Source organism: Anolis carolinensis, chromosome 5, assembly GCF_035594765.1.
Source record: "Anolis carolinensis isolate JA03-04 chromosome 5, rAnoCar3.1.pri, whole genome shotgun sequence".
Lineage (NCBI taxonomy): Eukaryota > Metazoa > Chordata > Lepidosauria > Squamata > Dactyloidae > Anolis > Anolis carolinensis.
Genome location: NC_085845.1, coordinates 44,748,389 through 44,762,122, shown reverse-complemented (window position 1 = coordinate 44,762,122; position 13,734 = coordinate 44,748,389). Strand labels below are relative to the sequence as shown.

Genomic DNA, 13,734 nt, shown 5'->3' with positions numbered 1-13,734 from the left:
TGCCAAAATAAGGGCTGGTGTCTCACCAAACTCCCAGGACTCCATAGCATTGAAACAAGACAGTTAAAGCGATATCAGACTGCATTAGTTCTTAAGTATAAATATATACAGAATCAATGTGTTGTCAAAGGATTTCATGGCTGGAATCACCGGGTTGCTGTGAGTTTTCCAGGCTGTAAGGCCATATTCCAGAAGCATTCTCTCCTGACACTTCGCCCACATCCATGGCAGGCCAACACCTCCCAACAAAGGATTCCTCCAGGCAAGAAGCAGGCAGGCTTTGAAGCTGCAAGGCCATTCAATGCTAATCAAGGTGGTCAAATGCAACATACACACTTGCCTAAAGCAGATAGGGAGTTCTTTCTCCCACCCTGCACATTACTTATATAAACCTCACTTGCCTGCTTTTCAAGTGACCTCACAACCTTTGAGGATGCCTGCCATAGATGTGGGTGAAACGTCAGGAAAGAATGCTTCTGGAACATGGCCATACAGAACGGCCAAAACTCACAGCAACCTATACACAGAATCATCTCAGGATCACTATATGTCAGAAAGGAAGGCAAATAAGAAGCACAACAGCCTGGTAGACACTGCCATTTACGAGCTTAATAAACACTTGATTTGTCAACTTGCCTTCAATTTTTTCCAACTGCATATTATCAGTTTTTAAACTGCACTTTTTACCCGTTGCACATTCTTATCCAAAGGCACACTTTTAAAAAACCCAAATAAACCGTTGCTTATCTAACCACAACCTGACCATCAGGCATTACAGAGAAACCACAAAGTATGGCACAACTGGGATGGGATGTTCTAATGGGGAGAAAAATCCTGAAAGCAAAGAAGGTGGGGATTGAAGAAGAAGTGAAGATCAAGTGAGAACAGGCATGGAATCGAGTGTGGAGTTCATTGGGTAACTAACGTCGCATTTCCACTGTAGAATTAATGCAGCTTGACACGACATTAACTTCTTGGGCTCAATAATAATACTAATAATACTAATAATAATAATAATACAAGCAGAGGCATAATACCATTGCTCAAATGATACATTGGATCTTGTGCCACAAATACCATCTTTCTGTGATAAAGAACTGGTGGGATCACAAGTCTGAAAAAGTTACAGAAAATAAACACATGAAACTACTCTGGTACTTCTGAATTCAGACAGACAGAGTTTTGGAGCACAATACTCCTGACCTCACAATCATGGAACAAAATAAAGTATGGATTGGTGATGTTGCAATCACAAGTGACAGCAGAATCGATGAGAAGAAACTGGAAAAGTTTACACAATATGAGGATTTAAAGATCGAACTGCAAGGATTCTGGCACAAGCCAGTAAAGATGGTCCCAGTGGTGATCGGTACACTGGGTGCAGTGCCTAAAGACCTTGGCTAGCACTTGAAAACAATTGGCACTGACAAAATTACCATCTGTCAGATGCAAAAGGCCACCCTACTTGGATCTGCACACATTATTTGCTGATACATCACATAGTCTTAGACACTTGGGAAGTGTCCAACATGTCATCCAATAAAACAGCCAGTATAATGATCTTGTTTGCTGTGGACTAATCTTTTGTGTATCAAATAATAATAGTAATAATAATAATAATAATAATAATAATAAAGAACTGGTGGGATCACAAACCTGCAAAAGTATTGGAAAATGAGCACGCAAAGATACTATGGGACTTCCAAATCCAGACTGACAAAGTTCTGGAACACAACACACCAGACATCACAGTTGTGGAAAAGAAAAAGATTTGGATCATTGATGTTGCCTTCCCAGGTGACAGTCGCATTGACAAAAAACAACAGGAAAAACTCAGCCGCTATCAGGACCTCAAGATTGAACTTCAAAGACTCTGGCAGAAACCAGTACAGGTGGTCCCGGTGGTGATCGGCACATTGGGTGCCGTGCCAAAAGATCTAAGCAGGCATTTGGAAACAATAGACGTTGACAAAATTACGATCTGCCAGCTGCAAAAGCCCACTCTACTGGGATCTGTGCACATCATCCAAAAATACATCACACAGTCCTAAACGCTTGGGAAGTGTTCAACTTGTGATTTTGTGATATGAACTCCAGCATATCTATCTTGTTTGCTGTGTCATACAATGTTGTTGTGTCAATAATAATAATAATAACTTTATTCTTGTATCCCGCCACCATCTCCCCAAAGGGACTCAGCGTGGCTTACACACGGCACAAAAGTGCCTAAAACATAGCACAAAATAGAACACAATATAAAGTGCAATTAAATAAAACAAATAGGCTTATAAAATGACAACTTAAAACTCAATTAAAAGGGTGTTCATCTGGTGGTAAGCTATTGTAAACAAGGCCAGGCTGTAAACAATGGGCAAGGGAATGGGATAAGTGCAAAGGTGTAACCATGGGACAAGGGCGTGGGATGTAGTGCAAAACTGCATAACAATTGTGTAGAACAACTAGAGACAATATGACATGACATACTGAGTGCTGTAGTTTGGCGAAGCACCAACATCCTTGGGCAGAGAAGGATGAAGATCTTGTAGAACAGGCATGGGCAAACTTCGGCCCTCCAGGTGTTTTGGACTTCAACTCCCACAATTCCTAACAGCCTACCGGCTGTTAGGAATTGTGGGAGTTGAAGTCCAAAACATCTGGAGGGCCGAAGTTTGCCCATGCCTGTTATAAAACCACAACTCCCATTGTTCCATAGAAGTTAAAGTAGAGTCAAACTGCATTAATTCCACAGTGTAGGATCAGATCTCTCACCCCCACCCCGCAATAGTTTGCTGCAAGAAAATAGAAATAATGACGCGATTCCTTCTAAAAGACTAAACAACCTTAAAAGCAAGGAGGAGGTAAACATTCATTGTTGCTTTTCGAGCAGCCAACGCCTCGAGATTGCTTAAGTCAATACAAAGTCCGGCAAAGCTGCCCATTTCTTTGGGGAAACAACAAGAACTGGAAGCCACCTCGGCGCGCAGGGCTTTGGCGCTTCGGGGTTGTTTCTTCCCAGCGACCTCGACGGTTGCCTCCCTTGCCCCCAGTTGCCTCTGTTTTTGTTTTTTCCACTTTCGTTTGTGCGTGATCAAAGAGACTTACTCACTTGCGGCGCAGGTCGCGGTATCGTGGCTCTGCTGCTGGGACAACTCCGCCCCACATCTGGAGCTTCAGGCGCCCAAGCCGAGCGTGGAAGGAAACCCACGGGTCCCGAGGAAACTGACAGAAGAGGGAAGGAAGGAAGGAAGGGAAGGGAGGGAACAAGCCAGCCAGACAGACAGCCAGCCAGCCGTCCCTCCCGGCCAGAGTACGCGAGTATACCTTTATTAGGCCTTCCATGCCAAGAACGCAAACCCTACTTGTACACTTTTCCAAACAAGCTGCATCTACACTGCAATACAGCAAAGGCGCCCTTCCCCTCCTTGCTTCTAAAGGGGTGCATCTACACCCTGTAGAATCAATCAAGTTTGATACCACTTTAGCTGCTCTGGCTCAATGCTATGCAGTCACAGGAGCTGTACATTTACAAGCTCTTTAGCCTTCTCTACCCAAGAGTGCTGGTGCCTCCCCAAACTGTAACCCTAAGATTATATGACATTGAGCCATGGAAGCAGTTTTAAAAAAGTGGTGTCAAGCTGTATCCATTCTACAGTGTACATTGTTTTGATTGTCTAATCTTCAGGGAGGGATCGGATTGTGATTTCCTTCCTTGCTAGTTAAAACTATTGCGGGGGGGGGGGGGGGGGTCTGTTCCACTCGGGTGTGTCTGTATTGTAGAATGACTGCAGTTTGACACCACTTTAACTGCCATGGCTCAGTGCAATGCAATCTTGGGAGGTGTAGTTTCTGTAGCCTTCTCTGTCAAAGTGAAGTGTGCTTCATCAAACGCCCAGGAGAGCTACACAATTCCTAGCTCTACAGCATAGGAACTGTGATTTGTGTCCGCATATGTATGCAATACCAATAGAACATGATTTTGCCTCCCAACCGGAGAGCTGAAGTAGTTGTCCAAATGGCCTGTTGGTAATTTAGCTATGCTTCCAATAATGGGGCAGAAAAACAGAGAAACAAAGACTATTATATTGTTTATTAGCCCATTAAATAAGCAGATCTAAAAACATACATGCCATTAGGTAAAAGTAATCATGGCCATTCTGCCATAGGATGGGATGGGTTCTGGAGTTCTGTTAATTTCTGCATGATTGTGCATCATCCTAGTCCCATTCCCTAAACAGCGCAGGAGAAAGTGCCATAGGATGGGACTTTCTAATCATTACCTCTTTTCCTCCAACACATTTTCATGTGACCATGAGTATATAAAATAGGTGTAAAAATCAAATATTTACTGATAATAAATCAGCATTTGCAAGGCTTGCAAAATGGGCTGATTTTCCTTTTTGTGGAGTAATGTACAGCTGAAGCATTTTCTGCAGAGTCCACTGTTAACAGTGTTATTGGTAAAAGATTTGTGTAAATGCCTAGGTGGAGTTCAGAAACCTTTTACTGTTGCCAAATTTTTCATGACCCCAACATTGACCTCAGGGGACCACATTTGGGGTCAGCACCCACAATTTAAGAAGTGGTGCCATAGGGAAGACTTTAGGGGGCTGGTTTAAGGAGTAGCCTTATCCTTTGTAGCTTCTCTTTTAGGGCAAGAGGAACAACTGATTTCATGCCATCTCCCAGCCTTTTCTTGTCTGGGAAGAAGATTCACAGTTTAAGGGTTAGGCCACTGTATCCCTCAGTTAAGTAGTACACCTGTCATACTGTTACATAGATCAAAGACCCCTCATATCTGTGGTTTCATTTATCCATATCTGACAAAATATGTCCTTTCTAGGCATTACTCTAGCAGACTTTCTCAATCTGTGCTTCTCCAAATGTTTTGGACTTCTGCTCCCACCATTCCTAATACTGGGATTTCTAGGAGCTCAAGTCCAAAACCACTGGAGGAGTACAGTTTGAGGACACTGCTTTTTGGCATTTCTAGGTCAGATGGCAATGGGGTTCACAATTAGTTATGTTTATCCACATGAGGTCCTGGAGCATAAACCCACAGATACAGTGTTCATAGTGTAGCTCCAATTTCTCTGCATATCATTCTTCTAATGTGGTGCTTGTTTTCAAAAGGTACAAAATAAAAAAAATGTGCAAAGGATATGCATTCTTTTGCTATGAAATGATTTGATAGGTTTGATCAGTACATAATATTCTACTCCTAGCCAACAATGTGCTGCCACCTATAGCTCGTTTTTCAATTTTTGAGGGATTTGATATCCTTTGGAAACAAACTCCACAGCAATTCTCAAAATTGTGCAAAGCCACTCCAAATCCTCCTGCTCCTTCAATGGCTGAAATGGACCCAGGCCTTTCACATCAATTCCCACCATAGTGCAACCTGCTTGTGTGGTCCAGGAATAGTTCCCAAAAACAGCCCCACTCCCAATGCCGTTTACCACTCTTTAAGAATTGCAAACAAATGAACACAGCTCTTAGACGGTGGGAAAAAAACCACATGTCCCTGTCCCACCCACATGTGCAATAATCTATCCATTAAAGATTTGCTAAAGGCCTTTCTGTCCTTCCCTTTCATTTAGATAAATTAAATTGGTGGCTAACAAGATGCATGACTAGGCCTCTCATTTTAAAAAGACGTGGAAGTTTAGCTAGGCTTCTAAGTAATTTGTTTTTCAATATTTCATTTACCCCATTGTGCCAATAATTGTTGTTTCCCAACTGCAGCAGAGACACTTTTGTGTTATTTTAGTTTAAGTATAGGCTTTATTGTTTTCTGTCTGTTTTAGATTGTTTTTATTTATGTGCTACATAGAAAATGTTGACACATGGAGAAAAGTATAAAATAAATAAACATCTGACTGCCAGTATTGATTCTCAGCTTCAGAAGAGTCAACAAAAAGAAGAAATCAAGGCCAAAGAGACCAGAGGCAGGGAAAGATTGAGGTGATTTAGAGGTTTACCCTAGTTAGGACCAGCAAGTGGATTTAGACCTATATATAATGCTAATGTATTCCAAGCCAGGTATCTTTCAGGGTAAAATACTATATAGGTTGTGCAAAGGAGGTATGACCTGGCATTTATAATGAAATATTCGTTTGACTACACTGAGATTTGTCACATTGGTAAAAAGGACAACGAGACAAAACCTAAGATTGAGAACTGAAAAATCAATTTGTAAACTCAATTTTATCTGGCGCCTGAAGGAATGGGAAATGATTCAGGTATCACTGACTCACCCACTCTCCTAGATAGGAAATACATTCCCTTCCGAGGCCAGCCTGCTCTTAAGAAGTTAAAATAGATTTGCTTTTTTAATTTTAGAACAAGACCTTGCATAAACAATTTGTAGAAGTGTTCAGAAGTAATGCAGGTGTCAGGCAGTATTATGCTAAGGCACGCCTGCAGTACCACCTGCAATCCTTCTACATTAAATTCACGTTCATTTTCTTAATGATACAGAAATGTGCTTCCTAATTACCTTAGGGACACTTTAATAGCCATCAAAGCCCTACTAACCATCGCTAGGTGCTTATTTATAGAATAAATTATTCTGATGCACCCACCACCCACAAAATAGCCCTCTCTAATATATGCTACTCTCATTTCTAGCGGCCACAGCCTATTTGGCAAGATATAGACAATTACCATCGCTAATGAGCAGCTAAATTACAATTTAGTAATTTAAGTGCAGTGACAAACAAAGTGAATCGTTTACAAATGGCAAACGCAAACCTGAATTAAACACTAACCTGCATTTACCAACAAACATAATTATTAAATACCTTCTGCTTGTATTATATTAAAACAAAAAATTAAGGCAATGTCATCCAATTTGCAATAATTTAAGGCTAGGTGAGCTAACTTGCAAAGTGGATACACATTTAGGAATTGATTTTTAAATGGTTATCTCAAAGAAGTGCTTGCATTATTTTTCCTCAGTTCCAGCTTTCATTGATAAATTAAGGTAGAACATCATTGAGGAATAATTAAACCACATATTTCACATCTATAGTCCGTCCTCTTCGTATTCAGAGATTCAAACATCCACTGCTTGAATTGTTTTCATACTAAAAGCAAACCTTGATTTTTTCCATTTTATATAATGGACACCATTGTACTTTGCTGTTGTACATAATGGTCTTTGAGAGATGCTGAATGTTTCAGAAATGTTCGTCCTATACATAACAGTAGGTAAAGGTAAAGATTTTCCCCTGCAATTAAGTGTAGTTATATCCAACTCTGGGGGTTGGTGCTCATCTCCATAGCCAGCATTGTCCGTAGACACCTCCAAGGTCATGTGGCCAGCATGACTGCATGGAGCGCTATTACCTTCCCGCATGTTTTCGAACTGCTAGATTGGCAGAAGCTGGGGCTAACCGCGGGAGCTCCCCCCCCCCCCCCGCTGCCCGCATTTAAACCGCCAACCTTTCAGTCAGCAAGTTCAGCAGCTCAGCTGAACTTGCTGACTGTGACACTGGGAGCTTCTCTGTATAATAATAAGAGAAGCAAACTATTCCCCTTTAAGGTGGGAACATACTATTTCCTCTCTTTTCCACTCCTTTAAAATTCCAATGGCAGAGTTAGAGAGTTACATGTTAAAGATGTTTTAGTGATGCTTCCTTTGGCAAGCATTCAGTTTTGAGTAAGGCTGATATACTATGGCTGGAATTTAAAATTAATAAAGGGGAATCTGCCATTTTCACCAAAACATAATTAAGGTGCATCTGCACTAGAGTAATTTTGCAATTTGATCCCATTTTAACTGCCATTCCTCAATGCTATGGAATGTTAGGAGTTGTAGTTTGCTGAGGCACCAGTACTCTTTGGCAGAGAAGAGTAAAGATCTGTGTTTGGCTCATAAGGCTTTGTTTATCAGAAAAATTTACGTGGAGGATCTGTTAATATCAGATAATGGGAACTATGTAGAATGAAATTGAGAAATATTGGTCTTTATATAGATAACCTAGCAATAGATTTAAAATGGAAATTAAGCTTCATCGTTTGTAGCCGCTAAATTAGAATTTGAAATTTAGTTGTGGTCAGTTGAGCAATTGATTGGGAAAATGGAAAACATGTCTTTGACAACATAATTAGAAGAGGAACAGGTTAAAAAAAACTGGATCAAATGACAGCAAAATTTTGGTAGATTGTTGCATTTGGTGCAATAGGAAAGTGTGGATGGAAAGTTTGAAGTTCACACTGTGTTACAAGTTGAAGGAAACGTTTTATAAAATGATGTATAGCTGGTATCTGAGTCCAGAAAGATTTTTAAAGATGTATTAAAATCACTGCTATTAAATGCTGGAAATGTGACCACAAATTAGGGATATTTTACTATATGTGGTAGATATGTGACAAAGCACAGAAATATTAGACTGAAATACATAGAATGATAGAGGACATCACAGAAAATGTCAGTATTTTATTTGATATTTTAAAAACCCTATGGAGGAATTGGAGCCCCCAGTAGTACAGTGGATTGAACAGCTGAACTTGCTGACCAAAAGGTTGGCAGTTCGAATCCAGGGGGCGGGGTGAGCCCCCACTGTTAGCCCCAGCTACCAGTTCAAAAACATGCAAATGTGAGTAGATCAATAGATACCTCTCCAGCGGGAAGGTAATAGCACTCCATGCAGTCATGCCAGCCACATGACCTTGGAGACGTCTATGGACAAGGCCGGCTCTTTGGCTTAGAAATGGAGATGAGCACTAACCCCCAGAGTCTGACATGACTAAACTTAATGTCAGTGGAAAACCTTTACCTATGGGTCATTAGTGTTTTCCTCTCCACACAAATTCCACGAACCTTCTGCCTTCTTCCATTCCCTTCTTTCATACCTCTTAATGGTCTTGGTAGTACAGTATATCCAATACTTGCTGCATCCAGGCATTTTCTTCTTTAATTGAGGTCATTGAAATAAGGTACAGTAAGTTGAGAGCACCACACTTCAGATTGAATCCTCATTTTCTTCCCTTCCCTTCTACAGGCCTGGTGTTTTCATCTCTTTGATGGGTTCTTCTCACCTCTCCCTCCTTCTCAAGGTCTCTTTTTACAACAGAAGGAGCAAACTCAGATAAATTAAACCCAAACTTCTTGGGGCGGATGAAGAAATGAATTGTAGGTTTGTTCTCTTTCCACAAGGATGGAAGGGGCAGCAGAGCTGGAAGAGAGAGATGATTAACTAGGCAGAGCACCAACAGAAAAGCCTTTTGAGGACACGAGGTCTGGGGGAGATAGCGCTCTGCCAGGAGTCCCTGGGGGATCATGAGTAGGTGGGTGCTTGTGTTATGCTGTGATTTAATATTTTATGGATTTTTTAAGTTCAAACATTAATACATCCTGTAGATGATTAATAGCTGAACATCTTAACTGTACTCAGAGACATTGCCAAGGGAATAATATTAGAGTACTAGATTTTTTTTATAGAAAAACTAGGATGTTGATTTCTGAGCCAGTCAGACGTAAGCTGCTCCATTTCTTTGACTATTAAATCCTACCTAAAGACAGTTTCATTACCGATGTAATTCTTGTAGCCCATAATCCCTATGGATATGTAAGGATGTTGACTTTGTAAGGGGGGAAGGCGTGGAAAGGACTATCCCCCTGCACCCTGCCATACTATTTCAAGTAATTTGTAGGTTCAAGAATTATTGAAGCGCTGTTTTGAAACACTGCTCAGTAATTATCCGAACTGTTATGGAACATCAGTTCTGTAATCAATTGCACAAATGAGTATCTTCCTAGACAACTTGTATATCAGAATACAGGATTTTTATCCTTGGAAGTTTCAGCCTGCTTTCTCCATCTTATAAAGCATTTTCTAAGTACTAGAACAAAATGGCAAACTGCCAAACAAAGATTAATTTCCTAAAAATTTAGAGCCAGCAGAGCTCCATCTGTTACTTAGTATGAGACCCTGCAGAAGTAATCAGCCCCAAACCTACCACTTAGGGTGGGCAATCTCTGCCTTAAATTTTAAAGATGCTTTTGGTTTTGAATCTAAGGAGGTTTAATTTCTTTCAGTAAAACTCGCTCTTGTTCAGTCATTTGGAATTTGCTTAGTAGCAGATTTTAACAGAGTCCTAATAAAGCATATGTGCTACAAAAATCGTTAGCTGAGAAGCTTAATAGAACCATTGAGTATCCTGTGAAGAGTAGGAATACATTTCGTGTGTGTGTGTGTGTGTGTGTGTATGTGTATGTATATGTGTGTATATATATATATATATATATATATATATATATATATATATATATATATATAAAAGAATGTTAAGGGAGTCAATTAGCAATTCCCTATAGCATAAACACACATTAGAGGTTGCATGCATGTTTAAAAATTCCTGTAAAAACTGTGTTAGTTGTTCAAATCAATCCATACCACCATATAACATGAGCTAGGGGGCTGCATCAGTACCCAGGAAACCTTGAATGCCACAACCCACCACACAAACACACCCCTCCAAAATATTTTTGTTGTTCCAAAATGTCCACAAGCACCTGGGGTGTGGGGCATTTTTGTAAATTTTTGCCCCATTTCTTGTTTTAAAAGACTTTTCCTGGCCCTAAACTGGCTGAGAGGGCAAAAAAGTGGGGGAAATGCAAGCCACAACCCTAGAGGGCATGAGAGACATTTTGGACAAATCATTTTTGACCCAGCCTTGGTGGTCACAATTTCCCCACCCTGACATACCCTTGATTACTTTAGCTGAGAGGATCCAGCAAAGATAGATTGATTGAGGATTGTAGTTGTCTAAGAGCCCTTACAGACAGGCCCTATATCCCAGGATCTGATCCCAGATTTTCTGCTTTAAACTGGATCATATGAGTCCACATGCCAGATAAAGTGGAATAAACAGAAAACCTAGGATCAGATCCTGGGTTATAGGGCCCGTCTGGAAGGGCACAAACTCTGCCAAAGCAATATGTCTGCAGTTTTGAAAGAGGCGGGAGTACTATCATGAAGAAGATTGCCCTGGACCCAGATGTATTTGAGACCTATTAGTTATTAGTATTCCCTTTCAGCTTTAGATGCTTGCAGATGTAGTGGTGATGCAGCCCAGACATTCTTAAATTATCTAAATCCATTTCAGTATCGTTTCAGGACACATTGCGCTACTGGCTCGAGGACTTACACCTGTGTAAATGCTTCCTAAATTGATCTTCCTAAATGTCAGTGGCTTTTGATAACATTGATCATGGTATTTTACTGATAGCATTGACATGGTATTTCCCACTCCTTACATAGGAGTGGGAGTTACAGTGCTATGGTGGTTCTGCTCCTATCTAAAGAACTACCATAGTTCTAGATAGTAGTATTGGGAAATTTCTGGTCAGTTTCATGGTTGCTAGGCTATAGGGCAATGGTTTTCAACCTGTGGGTCCCCGGGTGTTTTGGCCTACAACTCCCAGAAATCCCAGCCAGTTTACCAGCTGTTAGGATTTTTTGGCACCAAAACATCTGGGGGACCCACAGACTGAGAACCACTGCTATAGGGTGACACAGGTTTCCATGCTATCTCTAATCTCCAACTACAGTAGAGTCTCACTTATCCAACACTCGCTTATCCAACATTCTGGATTATCCAATGCATTTTTGTAGTCAATGTTTTCAATATATCTTGATATTTTGGTGCTAAATTTGTAAATACAGTAATTACTACATAACATTACTGCATATTGAACTACTTTTTTTGTCAAATTTGTTGACCGGACCGGGCTGTGGTGCAGGCTGGTGAGCAGCTGCTGCAATAAATCACTCTGACCATGAGGTCATGAGTTCGAGGCCAGCCCGTGGCGGGGTGAGCACCCGTCAATTAAAAATAAAATATAGCCCTTGCTTGTTGCTGACCTAGCAACCCGAAAGATAGTTGCATCTATCAAGTAGGAAATAAGGTACCACTTATAAAAGTGGGGAGGCAAGGTTAACTAATTTACAATGTTGTAATGAGGAAGTGAGGAAGTGCCATCAGAGTGGATGATGAAGCAGCTGCTCCCCCCTGTGGCCAGAATCGAACATCCCCTCAGGAGAAGGTTAAATTGCCTCTGCATCTGTCTGTCTGTCTCTGTCTCGGTTCAATGTATTTATTTATTTATTTATTTACAACATTTATATCCCGCCCTTCTCACCCGAGGGGACTCAGGGCGGCTTACAAAAATTGGCAAAATTTAATGCCCAAAATACAATCATAAAAACAAAACAATAACAGATCTATTAATAACATTGTTAAAACACATTATAAAACCTTAAAAACGTATATATAATTAATTCCATTCATCCGAGATCCTCATTCTACATCCTTGGGCATTGAATGTTTGCCCTATGTGTGTATATTGAGTCCCCTTCGGGGTGAGAAGGGCGGAATATAAATATTATAAATAAATAAAATAAATAAATAAATATAACATGATGTTTTGGTGCTGAATTTGTAAAATCATAACCTAATTTGATGATTAATAGGCTTTTCCTTAATGCCTCCTTATTATCCAACATATTCTCTTATCCAACATTCTGCCGGCCCATTTATGTTGGATAAGTGAGACTCTACTGTACTTGAAAGTATTTGTTGACACCATTAGAAGCTTTGGGGTTAGCTGCCATCCATCTCTACTTCTCATTGTCAGAATCAGCTTGGCTTATACATGAGAGGTACATGGATGCTCTACTGGGATAGATGGGGACCAGTAAGCTGGAGCTTAATATTCATAAACTTGTTAACTTGTTTATGTAAACAAACAAAAATAGTAAAAAACAAAAACAAAACCCTGGTACTGTTCCATTATTTAGGGCAAAGGCCAAAGGGGGGGGGGGGTTGAAGGAGTAAAACCATTTCCCTCCGTGTTCCTGTTATTCCCCCCACCCATGCCACCGTCATGGAAACCACCCTGTGAGAAGGGGAAATAACCAGCAAAAAGGAGGGGAAATGGTTTTTCTCCTCCAACTCCCTCCGCCCCCAAATAAAATGGACTATCCTTCTCCATCTAGTGCCACCTTTTGGCCTCCACCCAGATAATGGAACAGTACCAAAATATTTAATATTATTCATTTTAGTTTATTGAATGTCAGCTTGGGACTTTATGACATAAGTCTGGATATAAATATTTAAATTAAGAGAGTAAATAAACTGTATGAAATGAGTGTAATAGTTCTCCTCCCCATCCAGTTCTTATACATATGGGTCTTCTTCCTCTTTCAATCTAATGTTATCTGTATAAAATACTTCTTAGGCATGTTGTCCTATAACATTTGAATTATCAATTTACCTGAACACACAGCTAATATATGGAAATTACTGTATACTTTGCTCCAAGTGAGAAGGTCAAAGAGCAGATTTCATTATTCCTGCTCAGTTCCAGTCTTGCATTATCAGCTGGCAAAATGTGGCATTATTTTAAGAGTTTTACGTTGTAATGTTCCTAATCATATGATAACCTTAACTGGTTCTTCATGTATATTTCAACTTTCACTGTTAATAACAATCTTAATATGCTATTCATTAGACCATTAATTATATCTTCATTTAAAAATCCCTACTTCCAATTAGCTTTAATGAGAATATCAGAGCTATTTTTCCATGCTGCCATCTTCTTCTTCTTTTGCACCATGCTTTCCCATTTGAACTGCCTGCTGTTCTATCTTAATTAAATTTCATAACAGCAGTCATAGTTTATAGAGGACTTTTTAACCTCATTTGATGTCAGACCATTTGTACTGC

At 40.2% G+C, this 13,734-nt stretch overlaps 1 protein-coding gene across 4 annotated transcripts in view; it reads right to left on the bottom strand.

Moving 5' to 3' along the window:
- The window catches only part of il15 (interleukin 15), a 52,423-nt gene extending 43,191 nt beyond the window's left edge, over positions 1–9,232 (bottom strand). The window contains exon 1 of one of the 4 annotated variants that reach the window (XM_062980900.1): positions 8,857–9,232. The gene's annotated coding sequence lies outside the window, so the exon portion shown is untranslated. Of the gene's footprint in view, positions 1–3,102; positions 3,324–8,856 lie in introns of those variants that run through there. The other 3 variants (XM_008111865.3, XM_008111866.3, XM_008111864.3) reach the window with 3 other exon arrangements.
- Between the last annotated feature and the right edge of the window lie 4,502 nt (positions 9,233–13,734).